The sequence below is a fragment of the Numida meleagris genome, chromosome 5 (assembly GCF_002078875.1).
Source record: "Numida meleagris isolate 19003 breed g44 Domestic line chromosome 5, NumMel1.0, whole genome shotgun sequence".
In the NCBI taxonomy this organism is placed as follows: Eukaryota; Metazoa; Chordata; class Aves; order Galliformes; family Numididae; genus Numida; species Numida meleagris.
Window position 1 is genome coordinate 43083116 of NC_034413.1, and position 24760 is coordinate 43107875.

Consider the following 24760-nt stretch of genomic DNA (forward strand, 5'->3'; position numbering starts at 1 on the left):
AATACTGTTTAATTTCCACCATTTTTGAAAATAGTGATTGTAGTGCTTAAACCTGCAGTGATGGTCTCTGCAGCCTGTTTTCAGTCCCCGGAAGCAGTGGCATTAGAGGGTTCGCCAGTACTCTTATGTCACTCACTGCACTCAGCTGTCAGTCTCTTCTGTAGCAGAAGGTGAAAGCACAATCGAAAGCTCCAACTCTCCTACTCTGTGGAGGGACGGGTGGCTGAGTACTATTCAATTCAGAGTACATTTCTTCTGGGAGCAGCACTTACCAGCAAGAAATTACTCTTTCAAAGATGTTCCACAGATTGGATTGTGCTCCCCAAGAACAAAGGCTCAAATGAGATCTCCAAGAGCAATACAGACCAAAATGGGCATCATGTTTTCTCATTGAGGATGAGGATACTGTGACTATATTAATACTGCCTGACCAGTTAGAGAGCTGTTCATAAACAGTTAGGATTGTCTGACACTCACTCTATTAACGCTCCCTGGCAGTAGCTCTACACCAGTGCTCAGATGCCAGCACAGTTTATTTACACACTCATGATGGACAGCCATAAGGCACCTCTGCACTCCTGGGAACCTCACTGATATTTGTGCTAAGATCACTTAACACCCTTATCGAGCATTAAAATTACTCAATTTTTTACTCTGCAGTGTGGAGTGCAAAAGTCCGCATGTAAATAAGAGTCAGTCAGCTGTGTTTGTTTATTTAATGGAAAAGGGCTGATCTGGCTTTGACAAATGCTATGGTATCTATATCTTCATGTTGAATCTACTGCAGTGTTTTGGGTTTTTTCCCGTATCACTTAGAAACCAAATTAGTGTGTATTGCAGCATTTTATATCCTTTTGTTAAAAATGTATCCCTTGGTGTATGTACATTACTTATGTATGTATACCAAACTATAGATCTTATCTATCTTGCAGGTACACATGCAAACTTTGCATTCAACATTCTTTGTTGTAGCTCAATATGTAAAGGATTACCTCTGAGTCTTCTCCAGCCATTCACTCTCTTTCCTTCTCTGCAACCTCCCTGCTTCTCTCTGCCCACTTTGGGTTTTCTCTTATTTTAGCTGAATGCAATGCATGTTCCATATCCAGCATTCCAAACTCTAATGCTTGAAAACTCATTTTGCATTGAGGTTACATTAGAAAAACAGACTTTTGTAAGAGTCAGTTCTATTCTTGTTTTTTTTTCAGAACATATCCACTGCATCTGCACTGAAGATGTACAATGGGATAAGCAAAAACAAAACCTCACTCATACAATGTAAATGCCTTTTATGTCTGAAGAAGTAATTATCTGGTGTTGTAGGAAAAGTAATAATAATTTCCTAGCACATCTTCCAAGTGACATGGGAAGCATCAGTCGAAGTCTGTTCTGTAAAGTACAGAAGATGTTAATGTAGGTAAAAGCTGAATTAGTGGACATACCAATGCAGTCACATCAAACAAACGCAACAGATATACCAGATTATAAGTGCAAACACTGTTTTGTGGTTTATTCTCTCATGTGCAGGCAAAAATAAGCATATTTTCCAGTCCCATTTTGGTCATTTTTTTTGAATGTTACGTTTTTGTTCTTTTTCCCCGCTGTACAAACCAGGTGTTCCTTTTTGCTGCAAAACAACAATACATCATTTAAGTGAAGTTCATTTTCTGAAGCTCAGTGAGTTGAGGCTTTCTCCATTTCCCTGGCTGTATCCAATCAGCTAGTGGAGGCATTGGCATGTGTCATAAATTTTGCTTGTAATGTGGACCAGCTGAAACGTATACCAATTCAGAGACCACATCTTCTCAGCATCCCACTAGGCAGGAAAGGACATGAAATGTGTTTGTGTTCAGCTGAAGCAGGAGGACAGAGCAGAAGCAGAAGGATTTCTTTTCAGAAAAGAAGACCTCTCTTGAGAGAGAACTTGAATTTAAAAAAATACACATTAACCCCCAGAACACTGCCCGTGCTTTTCTCCAAGAGCCCTTTCTCAAGCAGTCTCAGTCCAGCATGCCTTTTACATGGAGTGATTAATCAAGGCTTTCCCTTTTATTTCCCCAAGCAGTGAATGTCTTCTACTTTATAGAGAAGTCTGCTATGAACTTGTTTTATAACCAGTGTGTAAACTGCGTAGAGAATGAAAGCTGTTTATAATTAAGGAGTGTTTTGATCAGTAAGAAAATTTACTCTTTTGTCCACAGAGGTGGCTTTTGTGACTGTTTCATTGCATTATTTCCCATGTTGTCTGGCATTCCCATTCTGGTGACACATCCAAGTGTAATGGAGGGGCGAAAGAAACTGTTCCTTTTGCACATCGTATGCATTATCACATAAATTTGGTCACAATGATCTAGAAACATGGGAACATACGTCCTACCCCAGTTGTCCAACCCCTAGAACAACTCTTCTGCTTCGTAAGTAAGGCACTGTTAGGAAAAGTTGGAGATTATCAACCTGATGAGCTCACTACCTTTTGTGCCCCAAATACTCCTCTTCTCTACAGGTATTCTGTGGGGTTTCTGCCATTACTTGTCATTTTCATTATTCTCCCTTTTCAAGTCTGAAACGTTTGCTGTTCTCTAGCCATATCTCTGTGTTTGAGCTCACTGGCCTTTTTTTCCAAACTCAAGAATTTGTCACATGAGGAAAAAGGGATATGTTGCAAATTTGGAGATCTGGTCAATGTTAGGATGTCAGTTTTACCTCAGACTGTGGACTATGCCTTTCTGCAGTGACATCTGGCTCTTGTATTATCCCATCCTTGTCCTGACTGCTATCTCAGAGGGGCAGAGTTCATGGTAATGAAACGTATCCTGATGAGTTTTTCTTCCTACTGTTGGGGATTAAAGACTCCAAGACTGTCCTCTAGTCTATACCACAGGGGGATGAGCAATTTGAACCCTGAAACATCTGAGGAAACAGACACTACAAAATCCCTTGAAGCTGCGTGAAGTGAATGTGCATGAGTTGCATGTGTATGCATTTCAGGGTGTTTCTGTGATGAGTGAACTTCATGCAGAAAGAAGTATGTAATGATAGATACTTTCAAGAAGCATGTGGCAAGAAGAGGGTAAAGTGGAGAAAGATTTAACTGTGCTTTGTCACTCTGGATTACTTGCTTTTGTCTGTTTGCTTCAGAGTTTTTTTCTTAACTTTGCATCAAAGGTGCGTATTGACTTTGCTGAATTGTTGAAGGTAGTTGCAAATGATGCATGAAATGAAAAATCCTTCTTCAGCCTTTGCACAGACTGCCGACAGACAATTCTTTGCAATCACTGCTGAGCTGCACTGTGCTATCAGGTGTACCTAGATACCCACAGAAATTGTTGAATTTAATGGTAATGGAAGTTCATGTTCGGGACATTTCTCTTATTTATTTCACCTGCCAGTTTCTGCAGATGTGCAAGCCATTGCCAGTGCAGTTGCCATGCCTGAAAGCAGTTGCACTATAATCCTACTGTGGTATAACTGAGGGCACCATTAGGCACTAAGCCAAAGAAAATAGTCAGCTGTCCAGTGTACTTCTAGAAAGCAGTTCCTTTGGCTTCTCCCAGATTTCAGTGTATGTATGTGTGCCCTTAAATATTTATTAACAATATTTGTGGAACTGAATACACAAAAAATACCTAAAAGCTGTTATAATGTAACATAAAGGGGCACTATGAGAAAAGGACCAATATATGGACACCAACGGCTAAATACAATTAGAGCAATGTAATAAATTGTATCAGGAGAAAGAGACTCATGCAGGGAGAAAAAGCAAACAGAGGGGAATGGGGTGATGAAGGTTGAGAGAAGAAAGCAGATCAGATAGTAGATTAGACTCCATTTCTCAGGATAAATACCAAAGAAGATGGGGTGTGCCCAAGCTGTAATACACTAGAAACAGCTCTGAATAGCATGTGGCAGGATTAAGGCCTCTGGTGGTTGAAACTCCTCTGGTTTAGATCAGGGGTAAGCAATTTGCATTCTCAGTCCCCCCCACCCTAATTCAGCAGACCTGAGACAGCACCAGGAATGGGGGAAGCCAGGGATCCATGCTCCAGTGGCCTTCACAGCATGCAGCAGGCTCCAGAAAGTGAGGAATCCACATTTGATGACATATGAGTTCACTTAAAAAAATAAATTAAAAACTTTATCTCCATTAAGGGAATTTTATTTCTAAAAGCTGTTTTTCACTTAGCAACAAAATGACGATGACACTACATTTTTAACTGAGCAGTAACATGGACAACTGACTCCAGAATTATAAGTTTCTCAGCAGCTTGCATGCTTTTGTTCTGAGTGATGTTTAGTTTATTTTAGCAAAGACCTCTCACTCCAAACAACATTTGCTGACATAATATGAGCATCTGAAAGGCTGTATTTGAAGAGTAAGTGATAATGTTAGGGTATGGAGTTTAAGCATGACAGTGCTGCATGGCTGCTAACAGCAGCCTGTTCTGAATTTATAGCTACATCTAGGTTTTTCAGGAAAATTTAATTGGAGGAAGTTGTGTTTAGCAACTTCCTGGCTTGCTGACATGCTGTTTAGTTCTTAGTATGAGGTGCTAATTATGTTTTTCTCAGATTTCAGTATAAATGAAAAGTATCTGGCAGTTGCCAACAGCTTTGCAAAGTATGTTAACATTGTCATGTAAACTTTGAGGTCTGTGCATGAGATTGTGCTTCAGAGCTGCATAGATTAACAAGCGTATGTTATGTTATGGACAAGAAAATCTGAGCACAGAGGTCATTACCAGAGAAAGCTGTTTTGGAGAACATAGAAATCACCAGAAAGCATAATAGCACTGAACTTCAGCAGCTCTGGCTCTTTGGAGATGGAGCACTATAAGATTGGTCTGTAGTAAAAACGAAGTTTAAATCAGATTAAGCAGGAGTAAATGTCTGAAATTCCTTCCTGCTCTCAAACTCTAGAATAGTTATAAGAGTAAGCCACTCAGAAGGGGTGGCCTGCCCTTGTCAACAATACACACTCTGAGTGCTAACAATTCCTATCCCAAGACAATTAACACTTAGAATTTAATGGAGGAAAATGTCAGAAAACTTTCAGAAACAGAATAAAGGAAGCCATCTCTAATAGTGAATATCAATTTTGAAATGATTTAATTAATGATTGACATTCATCTGTAGATATATTTTGTAGATCACATTAGGAGATGTTCTTAAAGGTGAGTGCCTGAGTAGCAGTTTGAGATTTTCAATAAGAGATTATCAAGGGAGTATTTAGCTTCAGTTCCAATAAGAAAATAAAAAATTGCAGATCACAAAGAGGAATTGATAAAGGCTCGAATGCAGTTTGAATATAGCACAAAAGATGGAGGCAACCTGTTTCTACAGGCCATCGCATTAGGAGCAGAATCACATTAGTGCAGGACAATCCTGTCATTCCCTTCAACAGTGACAGTCTCAATAGTGGTATTTTAAAGCTAAATAACCTGTGGGCTACTGTTCAGAAGAAAGGATGATGAGGTATTGATTGTATTTTAGTTAGAGGAGATTGAAAGTGAGCAGTCTATGTATGTCTGGTTACTGCTGTGGACAGATGAGCAACTGGAAAGTCTGGAAACCTTAGCTTTGACCAGAGGATGTGACTTCACTGAAGTCTCAAAAATATTTGCAAATATGTCGCTGATATCAAAACTGGAGGGTGGGGCAGAGAGGTGAATAGGAAAACCATATTTTGAAATTATTAGGTCTATTTAGAACAAGAGATTGTTCTGTTTTTATTTTTTAATTATTCCCTATATCACTAAAATCAAACCCTTACAATAATATCCCACTGAAACATTGTTTTTAAACAAAACTTGCTCTCAATTTATTTACAGAAAGTCTTGAAATAGGAGAGATTAAAAAACACAACTGTTCTAGAAAGCAAATTTTGAATAATATACTTTGCTAAGTAAGTTTTACATCTCCCCTGCAGGTATAGCTATAATCTTTCGTCTTATCGCAATTGAAAGACACTTCTCAGACACTTCTGAATCTCCTTACTTCTGAATCTCATTTTTCCTTTACTTTAAATATTTCTTTAGAAGAAATACTGAAATTTTCACTTTTTCTCCTGCTGTGTTATTACTCCCATTTTAGAATTAGTGTCGTGTGTGTATTCTATGATTGCTTCATGGCTGTTTCCTTCTGCAAGCTGTAGTGTTTACATCTTCCTGGTGCAATCTGCTCTAGGACCTATTCGTGATGATGACAGGATCATTTACAATGTTCACCTCCTTCCGAGCAGTGTCTTTGACTGATTCGCTTGTGCTTGCACGTGACGGTTTCTCTCTTGAGGATACACAAAAATGGAACAGCCCCAGGGACTCCTAAAATACTAGCCAGGCAACCAGGATAACATCTTTTTCCTTCCCCCAGGAGCCACTAACCATGCTCAGATTCAGAAGATGAACATATCTTTCTTACGACTGCAAGGAAAGGCAGATAATTCAGATCCCCGAAGAGATTTGCCATATAAAAAATGTGTCCCTTTTCCCGACCCAAGCTAAAGCAAATTCATTTCTCCAGTCAGTTTGATTTAGGTCAGCATGCCAAGCACTAGAAGTGCTGCCGATCCCTTAAGAGCAACAGCTTCCTCAGAGATGAAGCAACATCCAATGTAAATGTACCCACTGGCACCCCTCTGTCCCCTCATGACTTTAGGGCATTACATCACCTACTGCCTTTTCAATAGCTGCTTTTCTTCTCAGCATGTAATGCATACTTTTCTTTGTTCTTTTTCTTAGAATGTCTTTGATTTATCCAGATTATTCTGTGATTGCAATGGGGAAAATATTTCCCCTGTGCCATGTTAATTGAACAGGTGCTCCTGATGCTTTCCAGCATGCCCCGAGGCCAGCCATGCTTCCTGAGGACAAATCAAGCCCTCCAGGTTTGACTGGAGCCAGCTCCATGTTTCTGCTAGTGGGCAAAGAAAGGGCCTTCACATGAGGGTTGCTCTGGGGAGAACTGCAGTGACCACACTATAGGCCAGCAGTTGTCTGTAAGTGTTTTCACTGGTATTTTAACATGGAAGAAAACTTGATCTCAGAGTTAAAATGTAAGAGGGGTCGCGGGAAGCCACTTGCTAGGAGTGTTATTGAGTTTGCAGGAGACCTGAAACACTCCTGGAAGAGAAAGATATTTCTTCATTAATATCTTCATTCACAAAGCCTTGAAAACAAGTTTTTGTGAGTAACTTACTACTAATGATGGATTTCAAAAAGTTCAAACAAACCTCTTATAGCAGGAGGTTGTCCTTGCAGTAGTTTGGGAGAAGGAAATAGGTTTCCCTTCCTGCATTAGCAATTTCTCATTTGTGAAAAGAAATCCAAGACCTAAGTTTTGGGGTAATCCTCCACAGAGGTGTTGGAAACCACTGAAGAATCTATGCTGGGTGCTTTCTGCGTGTTTGATTGTAAACACAGAAATAACAGAATAAAGAAAGGAAGTATAGACCAATATTCAAACCGAACCTGAGGTTAAGGAAGTTTAGAGATGAGTCTGACAGACTTAGGAAAGGGTGAGGCGGAGCACCAGCAGAATCAAGCCCTGTGTTTTTAGGTCACTTTACCAGTGGAAAATTCCTCCTTTAAAACAGTAAGCTGACAGGCCGCATTTTTGAGGATCAGCAAAAAATCTTCCCTACTTTTTTTGAAATTCCAATTGCCCCTTGCTATCTTTGCCAAGCTTACATTTTGCCATGAAACCTGGTTCAGATGAATAGATCTACAAACCTCACAGTAGGAAGGGAGAGAATATTAAAATAATATTGAAAAATGTTAGGTTGAAATACCGTAAAACACAAACTAGCCCCAGTACACGACCTGGGCTCAAAGTACACCAGGGAGGGGAAACAGCAGCTCACATACAAAAGAATTCTATCCCTTTCCATATTGCAGTAGAGAACCTCTGGGAAGGATCCTTCCTTCCTTCTTGGGAGGTGCAGCGCAATGGCTGCTGTGCAGGTCTTATGCTCTGGGGTGCAAAAGAAACAAGCAGAGGTCTGATGGAGGGAGATCCTGGAGAGAGCTCACCTACCTGCCACTGGGCTGGGCAGCACTGCACACCTGAGGAGCACTTCTCAATTTAAACTTGCTTATATGATCTTTATGTGCAAAAGTTTGGCTCTGCTAGATTCAGATCCTGACAAAATGTATGTCTTGTCCAACCTTTTCTTCTCCTTAACGTAATTGCAATTTACTTTGGTGTAATTAAAAAATAATCCTTTGGGGTTAAAATATATTTTTAATGAATGTGCCAGAGTAATACACAAATATTCCACTTCTGCCATCGTATTTGTAGACTTGAAATCTCTTGCCGTTTCTTTCTGCAAATAAATTAATACAATTTGATGAAAAAAAGTTAATTCAGTCGTTTTCTGAGTTTAATTTTATACATGAGATTTTCCCCCTTATTCTAATGTTTCTTATGGCCGCTGCAGCAAAACTATAATTCTTTTATGTTGTAGAAATAAAAGAGAAACTAGTGAGATTGGCTGATTTTTTTGAATCAATATTTGTTATTCTAAATGTCAAAGGTGCAGTGGAACCTCTGTCATTTCTTTCCATAACATGAAAAATATTAATAAAACAAATAAAGGAGGCCGTACTGTAAAACGTGAATTTTTAAAAAAGAAAATCAAAAGGAAACGCTAAAACTCACAGCCTGAAAATGAAAGGAAAGAATCTTGAATTTTTTATCAGAACTGTGTTTGGTCTGCAGTTTTGAATGCGTTTGTTATGCCTTATATACACAAAGAACAATCATAAATCAGATGATTTTTATTATTTTTCCAGATTAAGGCAAGAAACAAAAGAAAAAGAAGACTTAAACAGCTCCTTTTTTTCGTTATTACTGTGTGGTTGTTGACTTTGATGGAGTGACTTCAAAGACTTTTCCTTTCTTCAAGCATGAGAGTAAAATCACACTCAAATTCTCTGTATATAAAAGAGTGCTGGCTCAGAAATGTGTTTTCCATCTTGAACTTTATTTACTGTGTAAAAAAAATCCTCAAATCTCTTTTTGTAAACCCAGTAATAAAATTGACTATTGTTAAATTTCGGTAAAGTGGTCAATGTGCAGATAATGTCTGACTGAGTTCACAGGATGGAAACTCATTGTGAAGTTGAAGTGAGAAACTTAATCAGAAATGACAGAAAGCTGTCTTGCAGTAGAAACAAACAGAAAAATTAACATTTCAATCTTGGATTCAAGATTTTTCTTTCAAAAGAAATGTGTAAAAACTGTCCCACCCTGAACTGAATTCAGCGTGACCTGCCTTTCTCAGTTTGCTTTGGAGCCATAACCACTCAATCCCACAACTTGCTCTTTCACAGATATCAAGAGTTGTGCTGAGATGGCTGGCTTCTTTGCTGAGAAGTCATTCTGTTTCTTTTCAAAAGCAGAACGCTTGGGGCTTTGCAGTGGGAAGTGTGGGATTTTCTGCATTCCCCCTCCCCCAGGTTAGAAAGACGAACTGCATCAGTCTGGATCAGTTATGTCTGATCACTGTGTAAAACAGCCTGGTATTTAGACTTTAATTTATTCTAGCAGAGAGAAAAGAACTATGATATCATGAATGCAACAAAAGTTTCTGTGACCCATACATCTGGAGAATGACAAATATTCTTAAATGCAGTTGTTTGTTTCGCAAGGAACTGTTGCTACAAATTTGTCTTTACTCAGTAAGGAAGGAAAGCATTGTTTCAGATGACCTTCCTGTTTCTGTGTTCTGGGGTCTAACCTGGTACTAGCATGTGCTATGCTTCTAAGTATGAGCACTGCAGAGGAAAAAAATGGTAAATTTCAGTTAAGTAAGTTAATAATGTTGTGTGAAATAGTAATGAAATTGAATCATTTTCATCAAGAATGGGATGTCTTAGCTCTCAAGCTTAGGATTAATAGTTGATGTTTTTGAAGTCGCTAATAAAAATTTTCTATTGGGTTAAGTATGTCACCGGGTGTTTCTTGCTCTTGCTGGATGGGGAGGAGGCCGGTTCTGAGAAAGCAGAATGACAAAGAAAACATGTCAAGCGCCTGAGAGGCTCCCCTTATTTGCACAAACTTCTAAAAAGGGGCATCCTTGCAAGAGAGGAGATAGTTACTTATTTACGGAACACTTCTGCAGTTACAATAAACAAAATAAATTCTTTTATAGAATGTAGATTGAAAGTACAGTAGATAGAAAAATCACTCTGTGGGACATGCGGATGGTTTCAGGCAGATAATGCACACTTCCAATCCATCACATTCTGACTTCAAATATTTTACCTTATAGCCTGGGTCCTTCAAATCTAGTGTGGAATCCAAGGCTTCAGTAAGTGGTGTAGCACCACTGAACGATGCTTGCTCCTTGAACAAGACTGGCACTTGGATGTGGTGATGGGTCTTTATAAATCACAACGGTGTGTGGCAGAGCAATCTGTAGGAAAATTAAGATTTAATTTTTAGGAAGATGAAAGAGTAATGTGCTAAGAGGCTAATCATGAAGTGAACAGAAGGAGGCTGGAAGGTTATAAGAGATAAGCTATTCAGAACAAAAGGATAAAATGAAAAGCAACACAAATAGAAATCAGAAACCTAGAGTGAAATTTGATTCAGATGAAAATTATCAAGTCTGAGATTGAACCTGTTATTTATCCAAAACAACAAGAAGAAAGAAAGAGACTAAATGGATCTCACTTTCACCCCAAAGCAGTGACCATGATGCATTTCTAATAGAATCTATATTCCTAGTGTTTCATCAGGAGAACTCCTGTCCCCTGAGAGAGGCTTCCAAAATGTTTACTTGGGTAGAAGCTGCTGTTCTCAGTCTTCTGTAAGGATTACTATAATTGCGGTCTTTGGACTTCAAAAGAGTGTTAGCTCCCAGCTTTTCTTAAATGTTCTTAAATTCTAAAATTCTCCTTTTCACTTCAATTGATTTTCTGAATGCAGATTCCCCTGGAACTGGAGCATTTGCATCTCTGAGGAGCTGGATACACTTTCTTTCATTGTGTCACAGTGAGAGGGCAAGAGGAAATGCTTGCTTAATGAGAACTGGAGGAGAGTTCACTAGAATGCTTCCTTGTTTTGAACAACCATTCATTTTTAATTCTGTTGAATCAGGTTGAGAATGGTGTCACTTCTGCAGTTCTTACAGATACGAAGTGTCTATTGTACTGCTGCTACTGTACACACCTGTAACTCTCATTGTTGCATCCCAGAGTTCTTGCTGGGTTTTTACATCAAAAGAAATATTTGATGTGTTTATCCCTTTATTAGATGGGGAGAAATACATGGAATACATAAAAGCATAACCGTTAGCAGTGTGGGTAGTGAGAGATTCTAGTCTGAGATTTTAATGAGCTTGGACAAACGTCATTTGAGGAGAAAGATTCCCTAACAGAAAAATCAGAACCAGCAAAATTGAAATGCACATGTTTCCAAATATGTCTGTTCAGGTGGTGTTTGACCCAAGAATTCTGAAGTACACCTGTTTTCTTCTTCACCTTCGTACTTTGTTGCCTATTGAAACTGTTGGGCCTCATTTGCCACACAAATAGGACAGCTTGACTTTCCTAACAACAAATATCAACAGGGTACAGAGGCTATGTTTTCTTTTCTGTTTGATCAAAAGGTATGCAGCCTCTAAGGGAGATGCTGAATAGGCAACTTTCTTAATTTTCTGGACCCATATTCCCCCAAGCCCATAAGGTTAGAAAGATGGTTTCAGGAGGCTTCTTTGGGTTAAATACAGTAGGGAAGATGGGTAGTTGGATAAGCCTTCCCTGTTCAGCATGGGGAAGAGCCAAGAGTGGTATCAGAGGAGAAAAGGTGAATTAGACAAAGTGGGCATGAGCAGGTTTAATGTTTTAAGTACAGTAACCAAGCATAGAAAGACATAAGATGAGGAAGTAAAACTTGTAGAGATAGTATGATTTCTTCCCTGAACAGTTTTGTACATTGATCATTCTGGAGTACTTAGATTTAAAATAGCCTGCAAATGGGAAATACTATTGAAATCAGTATTTTAATTATCAGTCTTTCTCACCATTCTTTCATTTAACATACTTAATATTGAATAGCATTAGTGATTTTTAACTTGTAAGCCTAAATATTTAGTTTTGTCAGGCAAATAAACCACACGTCAAATAGCCTATTATGTCTGAGAAGATTTTCTCCACTTTATTTTCAATTAACTTAAACTATGCTAAATTGTATGAATGTTTAATCTTTCTTTGCTACCCTACTGGTGCAAGCACAGACACATTTCTGAAGAGAAACAACAAGCTATTTAGTGTTTCAGCTTTGGGAAATGCTAAGAAGGGCAGTGACCTGTAACACCAGTTAAGAGCACAAACATTTCAAGCTCCCAAACATTCTTGCTAAAATACAACTTCTCAAAGCTTAGATTTGTTTGCAGCTGAGGAAAATGTTTAAAAAAAAAAAAAAAAAACTTGTATAAAAGCTGTTCTCCTCCATCATTAAATGTAGAGAGAATTTAATCTTTAGAAAATTGAACTAGTTTGCAAACAGACAAGTAAAGAGGCTATTTTAAGGATCAAGCAGCAGGATAGACTGTATCTCCTGTCTCAAGGGAAAATTATGGTAGTTACAGCTCCCTGTGGCGTGAAACCCTTGCTAATCCTCCAAGTGTGTGTTCTCTGTCTCATCAGGCGTATCTTACTTGCAGCACTCTGAGACGGGTCTTGAAGATAACGCATGTGAGAGCAGAGAGGCATGAGAAAATTGCCCTGCATCCCTAGAGGAATTCAGCATAGAGAATGCAAGAGAGTCCTGAGGAGAAAAGGTGCACCTGGCAGATACACTGCTGTTAGAACCTGTGCTAAGGCATAAGTGGGGTTAGAAAAGCTGGGGAGGTCTACATCTCTCCACTGAATCTCAAGAAGGAATGCTGTGTATGTCCAGTGAGCCAACTGTTAACAAAAGTCAGTGCTGTGCAGAGATGAAAAACAGGCAGAGACTAAACATTTAAAAAATCTCTTAAAAAATGTATCTCCTAGACTCTTAATTGTTTCCTGTGGCTGCATTTCACCATGTCTCACAGCTCTACACAGCACCTTGTTAACTTTCCCTTATCTGTCCCTTAGGTACAGGTGCTGTTTCATTCCACTGCCATAATTAAAATTAAGATACATGTGGTACAAATGTGTTTTTTGCCCAGCCTCTCAAAGCACAGTCATGAAGAGCTTGATTCCAAGCCCACTGATGTCAGTGGGAGCCTTTCTCTTCTTGATGGAGTCTGTGCCAGGCCAAGTAGAGAGATGAAAGAAGACAATGTGGCCATCGTTTTTCCCTTTCATCAAGTGATATACACAGTCTATTTTTGATGCAGCTTCTGCTTCTGAGTTTTAGAACTGGTGTGAATTGAATTTCCTTTAATAATCAGAGTGGATTGCATGCAACTTCAGGACATGGTTGATGTGAACTCAAGAATGTGATGCAAACAGTGGACATGTTTAAGCTTGCAAATGTTTCTGTATTGCAGTCATACTGTTTTAATGATCATCTGAGTGATGACCTCATTGTCCCTTTTTTGGTTACTAGCAATTCCTCTGTGATAAAGCAGTGTATAGAGACAGACTTCCATGAGGTGTGCCAGGTGCTGCTGTAGTCCAAGATTGGTGAAGGCCCCTTGTTCATTTTATTTTTTCCTCTCTTTTCCTGTCACTCACAGAGGGGAAGGAGTTAGCTATGGTACTTCTGCAAGCTACTGGGAACTGATCTGTAGCACTGAGGCAGGAACCAGCTTTCTGCTCTAAGTCTAGGACGAGATAGATGGAAATAATTGCACTTGCTACAAACACCTTTTCCCCAGTCTTCTTGTTAGCTCTGAGACAAAGAGGATCACTATGGCAGAAGTAAAGGTTGACGGAGTGGGGACTTTGAGTAATGGTGTAGACCTGATTTTTCTCGACGCTGTAGAATTTTCACTTTTTTAAATAAGTGAAATATCAAAAAAAAAAATCATGTTAAATATTGAACTGTCTCTTCAGACTAATGGATTGATACTCTCTCTGCTATTACAGATGCCAAAAAAATGGTACCTGGAAAGTATTTCTTGGGATGAAATATGGAGAGTGACAGGAAAGATAAAAAATAATGATTTGTCTCTTATTCTTCCTTTAACCTGATGCAAGTATGCCAAGGGTTTGAAACTCATGTGAAAGGCTCACATTAAGTCAACTTTCTGCCTTCCCCCAGTAGCACCTCAGATGTCTTAATATTTGGAGTTTCATTTAGAGGTCATCTCTATTTTGACAAGGCCAAGTCCCTGGGACACTCGGGATCACGGTCAGCCTCTAACAACTCTATGTGTTGTCAGAGAAGTGTGCGTGAAGTTTCTGAGTGATAGCTGGAGAGCCATCTGCTCCCAGGTTTCAGCTTCAGCGTGAGCAGAATGGAGAGAGGAGGCAGTTCTACCTCTCTGCATGCCAAAGCTCAGAAGAACTTATCTCCAGAGATAAAAAGGAAGATTTTTCTTTTGTATACATTCATTTCCCTTCTTGCACCTTTTCTAGAGTTTTGGATTTCCATTTTTTTTTTGCAGATAAATTGTCATAATTGTTGGAGTAGCCAGGACATCTGGGGCCTGTGAAGTGGTTAAAGTATCGGCCACTTCCACTCCTGAAATATAAATGGTTCTAATCATCTTGTATGTGATCCACAGTCAGTTTGGGGATATCAGATTGTAACTTCTTAATAGAGGCAAGTGAATAATTGTAGGGATAATTTGCTACCTTGTAGAGCAGCTTGAAGCTGGTGAAATCAAGTGTGATCTGACTGAGGAAGGTTTGATGCTAAAAATGCAGAGAAGTTAAGGTTGAATTATCTGTGGCTTGCCATTTTGTGTCAGGGGAGCAATGTGTATCATTCTTGGGAAGAGACACCTTTCCTTCAGTTCTGTCCCAAAGGTAAGGACGTGCAGTCTGCAGGGACAAGCTCAAGACGAGGACAGGCAGCTCTGAAATCAGCATTTAGAAGTCTTTTTCTAATGTTTATCTTTTAAAACAGATTGAGTAGAGTTACTCCAGCTGAAGCTGGACCAGATGCAGTTAGGCTTTCTGATTTACGGCTTCTCAGTGTAGTCAATGTAATTATGGCCATGAGACTTATTCCAGACATATACTGTTGAGATTCTTTTTGAAGTTCTAGTTTAGCTACGCTAACAGTTTATGCTAATGACATCTAAATCTGGTATTGTCGGTTTAAAGAAACCACCCTATTTACTGCTATGTGAAGCTACATTATACATACATTGTGTGAGAAGCATATTTTAAATTGGTACCTATGCGCTATTTTGTTCTTATTTGATCAAGCGAGTTTTTACTTGACTTAGGAATTAACTAGAAATCGGGAAAAATAAAGATATTTTTTCCTTGCATTTAAAGCTTCTGGATCTTTTTCAGAGAGGCAACTTAGTGTAATAGTTAATAATCAAAATGTTCAGGAATAATTTTGAAAGCAGTACAACAACTCATATGAGATGTAACAAGATAAGCAACGCGTCTTGCACATAGCATCAGGACACCAACCGCTAGCTAACTGTAGTTTTTCTAAGTGCATACGACAACAGATACATGTGCACTTAACTCCTTTAAGATTATTGCGTTATTGGAGTGAAGAGACAATTTACACCACTGAAGGACTCTCATTGATTCTGCCAGAGTTCAGAAAGTTTATTTGGAAAAACTGTCTTTAACAGGGGGTATAAAAAGACAAAATATATAAAGTCAATTCACACAGAAATACAGAAACTGTATCTATCCCTTTTTTCCCAGATTTACTTAAAAAAAAAAATCCATCTTGTACTTACACTGTAATTCGAGCACTGGGAACTGACAGCCTCTGACACTTAACCCTGTCGAGTGGCATGTTCAACAGCAGAGGGTGCTGCCCATCCTGAAGACCACTAAAGGGAACGCAGATTCAAGGAATTGACAGGGTATTCCTTACTACTCCGTTTCTAATCTGAATCCTCTGAAATTCTGAATGTGTCTATAGGGCTTACTAAGTACACCAGAAGAAAAAGGAAAAAAATAATATTATTACTTCTCTCTTACATTTTCTGTCCCAGTAATGGCAGCTTTGGGGCTGATTTACTGCTGATAGAGCACCATTTTACCCTTTGAATGGAGAGCAATAATAGTACTTGATGGCACTTCTAATTTTAAAACTCTCCTCCAGAAGTCAGTGCAGTGTTAACTACAGTATTTGTAAACCCTTTATTGTAATAACTAAGCCATTTCAGCTTGTAGACCCAACTTGAGATTACAGCACATCCAATTCCTGATAGGCTGAAGCTAACAAACCTTCGCTTTGACATACAGGTTGTCACTGAACAAAATATGTTTAGCAAACCATCAGAACTTGTGGATGATGGGAAGCAGATGTATCATTAAGCACTAAATGGAAATATCATTTACAGTTGGTGTCATGTTTCATTTTGATAAACCACAAAAAAACCACACCGGTATGTATCCAGTGCTGAAAGCAGTGTTTTAAAAGGTAATGCTATTGATACTGAGACGGGCTTGCAAATCTAAGATTTATTAGAAAATGATATATGACTCGAGCATTAACATGAAAGATGATTAAATGCTAGTTGATATATGAGATGGTATTCCACGTAAAATGCTGAGAGAATAGAAGCTTCAAAATAGGAGCCTTCCTTACCCTAACACGCAAAAAACAGTGAGTTTCCTGTTTGTAAGTCTTTTAGATGTGAGCCTTCTCACCATTTAAGGTCTTTCAAGTTATGAACTAGTTACTCATCCCAGCTGTTCTGGCTTATAGAAAATGCAATCTTAGTTCATAGAAAAGGCAAATGGAGCTCAGAGACTTGGTTGGAAACAGCAAAGTTGGCATCAGCTCTTTGCAGGCTTTGTGTTGCTGTAACCTAGTCTTCCTTATAAGCAGTGACTGCCCCTGTAGCTGAAGAAAAATTGTTGCTGTCATTTTTCATAGCATGTAATGATCAAATGCATTTTAATGCAAATAAGAAGACATAGTGAGACATGCTTGAAATTATTCTGTTGTTGGGGGGAAAAAAATCCTTTGATTAATATATCATACTCCTGTCACTGTTACTTGAGTGCCAATTTACCATTTTTAATGCATGTATCTCTTCTGCCTTTTGCTCATTTTGCACATTCCTCCTCCTTTTTCCTTTCTCTTCTACCTATTTAATCTCATATATAATGTCATAAGATGTTCATCTTCTAAATCCCAAGGTACTTGAAAGAAAAATACATGGAAATCATGCTCCTCCTGGGGCTGTTTTAATTCCTGTTTCCATGGTTAGTTTTGTTAAGTCTTTGTTCATTCCATATTTCCACGAAAATACTTCTCAACAGTTGTTTTCTCTTTCTGAAATCCACGTCTAAGTATTTTAACCCTATATGTCTAGGTATATGTCTAAGTATTATATAATGCATTTTTTTAATATTTACCCTGTTCCCCTTCTTATCCATGTGAAACATGTATGAAGCAAATGCAAATCATATGACATTAGCATCATAATTAATAGTGAAGCTCCCTCCTCACTAACTACAAATGCAGATAGACACTACTGGCTCAGAAAGCATAAACTACACAGCTATATGGTGATTGGCTGTGATTTAATATGAGCATTGCCACCAAATTTGATGTAAATTGGCTTGTTGACTGCTCTATTTAAATAGCGTGCATATGGAGTAAAGAATTAACATGAAAATTCTGAAATTCTGGGCTGATATTCATTACAAAAACCAGAGCAAATATTTGATTCACCACTGTGACTCTGGAAAAAGCAAGGGTCTGTATCAGAAGGGCCATGTACTGACATAACCTTCATTTTTGGAATAGATCATATTCTCCAACTGCTGAAATGTAGCCCTGTGGTACCAGGAAGCAATGTGACAGACTAGTTGTTCTGGGCTTTTTGCATTTGAGTGATGATGAGGCCTGCCGGGAGGCTGAGGATCATTCAGGTTGTTTATTGTGGTGCTGGTGGAGTGCTCCTCCAGTCTACTCTGGCCACATCAACAGGGCCAAAATACAGGTGTTGTCGGAGGGATGTGTTTCCTTCCTGATCCTGAAAAGCTGGCCTCCTTCCCTTGAACCTTCCATCCACATTGAATGGTATCGGTTGGTATTTTCCCAAAAAAGCAGCAGTAGACTCTGATGGGCGGTTCACCTCGAGGCACTCACATTTTGGTTTCCTCATGGGGACTGTAGCTAGAACAGGAGAATCTATCTTCTCCCTCCTGTTATATGAGCAAAGAGGACTCCAGGAGGAAAACAAGTTTGCTGAAACACCCTAGCTGACAGTAAGTGCTGCCAGGTGATAAAGAAGACTGTAGTGAGGACAAGGATGATGATTATGAATGGCTCTTACCTGCAGAGTGATAGATGTCCTTCACTTTTAATCACAGTGCTGCAAAGTGCTGGGTCCACTCTGTGAACTGACCTCCATGCTCTCAAGTCCCTCCGAGGCTCGCTGTGCAATTAATGACAAATGAGTAGCCATCAAATTAATTTGAGGCAAGCAATAAGAAATTGATAGCAGTACAGTGCAACTGTTAAACTATTAGTGGTATGTGACTAATCATACTCAGAAGTTGGGATCTTTTTGTTCTTCTGACATTCATAACTTGCTAAGCCTTCTCTTCCATAGGTTATGATGTCAGATGAATCCCTTGGGAACATACTTTCCTTTCAGATGGTGTTTAAATGTCTATAATTCTATGCTGAATGCAATTTACCAACAATTATAGTGCTTTAAAATACATAGTAAACTCCCTTATTTCTATATCAAGCAAGTTGACATTCAAGATAATGTTAACTGCAGCAAAAATATATAAACTATGTAATTTTCTTGTAAACAGCTGCCATGAGACTTGCAATAATCTATATCTCAAATGCAAACAGTGCAGTTTTGGAGAGTCTCATTGTGAACATGGGAGTACAAAATCAAAAGAAGTCCTTTGGGTTGTATCTATGTTAGACCTGATCAACTGGGAAAGCAAAACAATTCTCCTAACACTTGTTCATCTTCCTCCTATCACTTGGCAGCAGTGTGAGCTTTTGTTCTGCAGATGACCCACAGCTGGGATCTCAGTTCTTCAGTCCATCTTTTGTGCTTGTGCTACTGGAACAGAAAAGAGCCTCTTGTTTCTGGCTATCAGATGGGCAAGGATCACCCTACAGATCTTATTCAAAGAGTTTTTATCAGCAAGGTGAGATAATGTGCACTGCAGCATACAACAGTGCACGAACACTTCAGGTGATAAAGAGAAAACATGTAATCACAGAGGCAGTGTGATCAAATATGCTTAGAGATTCCTGGTGATATGCTTCCTCTCAACAACAGTTTGGGGGATATAACAGAGTTTTTAAAAATGTTGAGGTCTTCCTGCTAGTCAATCATAAACTGCACCAGCACAACATACATTCACTGACTCCCAGAAATCATTAATAGCCTGTAAGCTGTGGTTCCAAAGTGAGCTTCTGAGAGAGTAGAAAGAGGATTTATTTCCAGAGACACATTATTCTGAGTGCACCCTTCATCTGGACATTGAAAAGATTCATTTTCCTCTCCTATTCAGCTTGCTTCCTTGCAGGACTTCTTTTTGTGAAACATCTCTCTTTGCATGGTCTAGGCCTCTTCTAGGAGATAACTAGGCTGCCACAAGCCTTCCCCATTCGCTTTTGCTCTCCTATTATTAGAGCAGCTATCCTTTGTGGATGCTATTGTCCTCTTTACTTCTATTTTGCTGGAATCAAAATCAAATGCTCTGTTTCTCACAATGCATAATGGTGGAAACACGTTTTTCACAGAAAAGATCTGTATCTCTAGTTCCACTAGTTATCTGCTTCAGGATTGCAGTCTTCATTCTGAGTTTATATTATTCTGTTTCTATTCAAATTTTGCTCACAATATATTTAGAGGTATGTGAAACATTTGCAAGCACCTTATCTTTATTTAAAAATAAAATAAAATTTTATTTCCTCCTCAAACACAGTCTTTTGGGGGAATAAGGTTTTATATGCTCTTTGTGCATAGTAACGGTGTTGCTAGGGGGACAGTATTCCTGCAGAATCTCCTTCAGTTGAGATTTCATCTTAGCATTTGTCAGCTTACTCAGTGAGGAAAAAAAGAGATCATTAAAAACACACACACACAAAACCACCACTCACATTTCTACACATTCAAAGGTTATGGTAGCAAAGACTTGCATCTTCTCTCTATTGGGCACGATATACATAAATTTCATGTGGAAGTAAATGAAATCAGAATACTATTTTCTCTTCAAAATGTGTGAATAATGACTTTGTCACTGTGATCAAGCTTAATTACTGAGTGGAGAGTGTGCATTTGGCACACACAGCCACAGCAAGTTAGGACTGTTTTTACCTGAAAAGGATAAAGCATAAAAGTGCTTTGGTTTATTTTGATTCTGCGGAAGCTGAGGGGTTATGGTGGTCCACGAGGTTTCCTCACAAGTGGCCAAGACACACGGTGTAAAAACCTGGTGAACCAAATGCCACTCCACAAACTTGTGGGTGCTCACTTCTGAATGTGCATGTCTTTGTGTAAATATATGCAGAAGCATGAATCTGGTCGTCAGAGTTTGAGGTGAGGAATTTTTTGCATTCTAAGTAGTTTTATTTACAAAATTAATCCAATTTTAGTGAGGCCATACCTTAACCTTTCTTTCTCCCCTCAGCAAGGTCACTCCTACTCTTTTAGACAATAAGTTCTGGGCATGTCTTAAGGCAAGCAGCCATTTAAAATAAGCACAGGAACCAGATACTGGCTGGGGCTTTTCATTTGCAGCAAAGAAAGGGAAGAACAGAGAGCCTACATGTTGGCACTGGTTCTTCACGTCCGTGCAATGCTCCTGTAGCGGTGTCTTTACCTGTTTATGTTGTCATTGGTCCGTGTTATTTTCAACAAAATCACAACTGCATCTCGAGAGAGATGCAATCTGTTTCAACTGAAGTAATTTTCAAAATACAGTCAGAATATAGGATTTACTCTTTCACTTAATTAGTTGAAGAGGAGATAAGATGCTGCTTTTTCATAAACACGTTTTTTATTTTTCTTGAAAATCTGTTAGATTCTGTGCAATCACTTAAATATTTATAAGGTCTAAATAACCTCTTAAAGCATCCTCAGAGAAGACTCTTCTGTTACTTGAATGTTTCTAATGTTTTTCTAGTAGGGGAATTGTTTAAGAACTCAGTAAGCCAAATAATTCCCTGCATTAATCACAGTATTTTTATACTGAAATGTCTGTGCAGAGAAATACAGCAGATGAACTCATTATATTTTTATATAAACTCAGTACTCGTACGATGGGGATAATTATAGTGTGATTCTGGACCTGCTTGTAAATTGAAGATGTTTTTAAAATAAATAGCTTAAGAACTTTGTGTCCACAAAATATTTCTCATCTTCACTTTTCCTTAAAACCGTTTGAAGTGCTATTTGCAAAACAGCTGCTGGAGAACAAGAAATAACCATCTGCAGAAGGAGTCATGAATTATGTGGAGAAGGCCAGAATTAGAGACATTGCTGGAGAGCAGCAATATTGCAACCTGTCACCACATCTTTGCTTATGGTTAAAATGTGATGCAAGCACAACCTACAAAAACAAAAGCCAGAATCATCAATTACATATTTCCAATAACTCAAACAGTGTGGAGACAACTTCTGGCTACAGCTTTGATTTCTTGGAACTGTAGGAAGTACTTACCCACAGAATATAGCTTCCTTTCAAGAGGTCTCTGTGCAGTCAAAATCTTTGGGAGCATCTTAGATGCTTTTATACCTGCACTTGTGTATAGAAAGAGAGGCACTTGGGCTTCATTTTTCTGTTAGTTGGGTCCTGGTTGGCTTGGTTTGTTTTGCTCAGCAGAGTTCTTGTTTTTCTGCTTGCTTCTGCTATCAGCATTAGTTACTACTTATCCACGAAGTTAAATGCCAGACTTAAGCTGATGCCTCTTCAGAATGTTTAATTATGCTCAGAGGTATGGAAAAGACATTCTCCAGGACTAAGTTCAACACGTATTTTTCTGTATGTCCAGCTTGTGCCAAATCCCTTGGCTTAAACCAATACTGCTTGGGCACATTCTGCTGAGAAGCAAACCTGACTTCTCCGATTCCAAGTCTTGTTTTCCCCACCCACCTTATTACCCACAGCAAATATCCCAGTTAAACAGCAGTGGCAAACTCCTTTCTTCTGAGGGAATAGTTAATGAGAAGCACCAAAACCATCTGTGTGCATGCTTATGCCCTGTACAAAGATGACTGCAGATGTGATTCCTAGTAATGCTGTTAAACAAAGCAGGCACTTCATATCTGTAGTCAACAACCCTGTAAGGCTCGGGTACTTTTTAGCATTAGCCTAACCCTGGGGTGACAGCAATAAATGATGTTTTGTCTTTTTAATCAAGGGAAAAAATTCTTGTTGGCTGATGGAAGCGTTTTTATCAGAAGTAGCTTCCAATAATAAACTGTCTTGTTAGTGCTGTAAGTACTTCAGGCTGGAATCCTTTCTTTCTCATTAAATTAACTAATTACTGTCTCACTAGATCAATGGATTTAGGAGTAACTGGCATAATCTGGCTGGGAAAGGAAACCTGCCAAATTCCTTCACTTTTCTTAAATCTATTAGCCCAGGATCTGTGCGCTGGCAGCAGTTTATCAATGTGTAATTAATGGATTTAGATGGTGAACTGCCATATCAAAAGGGGGTGAAGATATAAGTTTTTAACTTAAAAAAAAAAACAAAAAAAACACCTTGACTGCAGGAGGAGATATTTGTCTGCTGGAATCATGACCCAGGGCTGTCTCTGCTTTTCCTAATGGGCACTGAATGCCACACTGAGGACTGCCACCCTGGCAGGGGCAGCTGACCTTCCAAACCATAAAACCACCTATTGTTCACAAATGCATTAAAACCCTCGTCTGGCTCTGCAAGAGAATGTTTAGGGTTCTGTCCTGGGCAAGATATATAAAAACTGGATTTTACAGGTTTAGAGAGCCAATTAATCTCTAAAACAGTTGGTCCATAAGGTAGGAGGACTAAATTTTAGAAGGTTAATGGTGCAAACAGGCAAAGCCATTTCTCAGCTGCAAGCACTGCACTATATCCTACTCCCGGCTTAACTATCCAAGCGGTTTTTATTATGTTTGCTCAGCTTTAATTTATACGTGTTTTAACATGCTCTTAGTTATTTCTAATTTTAAACTAAGAAACCCTTGGCAAATCTCTTTCAATATAATTAGAATTTTTCCTTTAGTTTGCTATTTAGTCATTATTTTCTTATTTCAGCTTTATTTTCTGGGGGATAAATCCTCTTATTCATTTGTTTCAATGGAGCTTGAATAAAGGTCATTTAAATTGATTCACCTTTCTTATCTCTCTTGCATTTACTCTATAATCCTACCTTCCATTGTGAGGAGGAGAATAGCTTTCTTTTCTCTGCCTGTTTCTGCTTAAAGAAAAATGGTAACCTTTTATTAAATAAATCTGGAAAAGCTGTGCTCCAAATCCATATTATCAGTAGCTTGGGGAAACAAATTATTTCACAAACTTAAAAAAAAGAAAACATACAGCACTTTTCAGAGTTTGCTGTTAGATAGTCTGAACTTACTGCCTAAAATCCCATAAATGAATGAGAGGAATACTTTTGCACCATTTGTAAAAGCAAATGCACACGCAAAGACCCAGGAGGCCAAATACAAGAGCAGTTTTCCTTTGTAATGGCAATGTATGTGATGTGAGATATCTGCTACTGAAAAATAAAATTCTGTTTCTCATTCTGCTTCATAATTTGCAAGACAGAGCATCATGCTAGTAATTAATAGCAGCAAATAGATCACAGAATCATAGAATGGCTTGGATTGGAAGGGCCCTCGAGGATCATCAAGTTCCAACCCCCTGCCGCAGGCAGTGTTGCCAACTGCTAGATCAAGTACTAGGTCAGTATGCCTAGGGCCACATCCAACCTGATCTTAAACACTTCCAGGGATGGGGCATCCACAGCCTCTCTGGGCAGACTGTTCCAGCACCTTAGCACCATCTCAGTGACAAACTTCCCTGACATCTAATCTAAATCTTCCCTCCTTTAGTTCAAAACCATCCCCCCTTGTCCTATCACTATGTACCCTTGTTGATTCCTCTCCTGTTTATAATCTCTCTTTAAATACTGGAAAGCTATAATTAGGCCTCCCTGCAGCCTTCTCTGATTGAACAAGCCCAGCTCCCTCAGCCTGTCTTTGTAGTAGAGGTGCTCCAGCCCTCTGATCATCTTTACAATCATCCTCTGGACCCTCTCCAACAGCTCCACATCTTTTCTGGGTTTGGGGACCCAGACCTGGACGCAGTACTCCAGATGGGGCCTCACAAGGGCAAAGTTGAGAGGGACAATCACCTCCCTCTCCCTGCTGGCCACCTCTCTCCTGATGCAGCCCAGGATACTGATGGCCTTCTGGGCTACAAGTGCACACTGCTGGCTCATGCTCAGTTTTTCATCAACCAGGACCCTTAAGTCCTTCTCAGCAGGGCTGTTCTAAAGGAGTTCGTCTCCCAGACTGTATACATGCATATTTCCAAGTCCATGACCATCACACTGTACTTGCATAGATAGGGCTTTATTTCAAGGTAGTTTTGTTGGTGCTGAAAAGGTTTCTGAAACCAGTAAGAGCAAACTGGCACCAACCTCCTTAGGCAGGAATGCATGAACACACAGAGGCACCTCAGGGTGCCAGGCA

General features: G+C 39.1%; 2 long non-coding RNA genes across 2 annotated transcripts in view; one reads left to right on the forward strand and one right to left on the reverse strand.

Annotated features, from left to right (window-relative positions):
• The window catches only part of LOC110400098, a 232430-nt gene that overhangs the window by 7803 nt on the left and 199867 nt on the right, over window positions 1-24760 (forward strand). The window lies entirely within an intron of this gene.
• LOC110400101 lies at window positions 190-18754 on the reverse strand. Its single transcript, XR_002439637.1, has 3 exons — window positions 18374-18754; window positions 10264-10414; window positions 190-8320 (listed from the first exon to the last, which is right to left on the reverse strand). It is a non-coding gene; the product is annotated as an uncharacterized LOC110400101 (long non-coding RNA).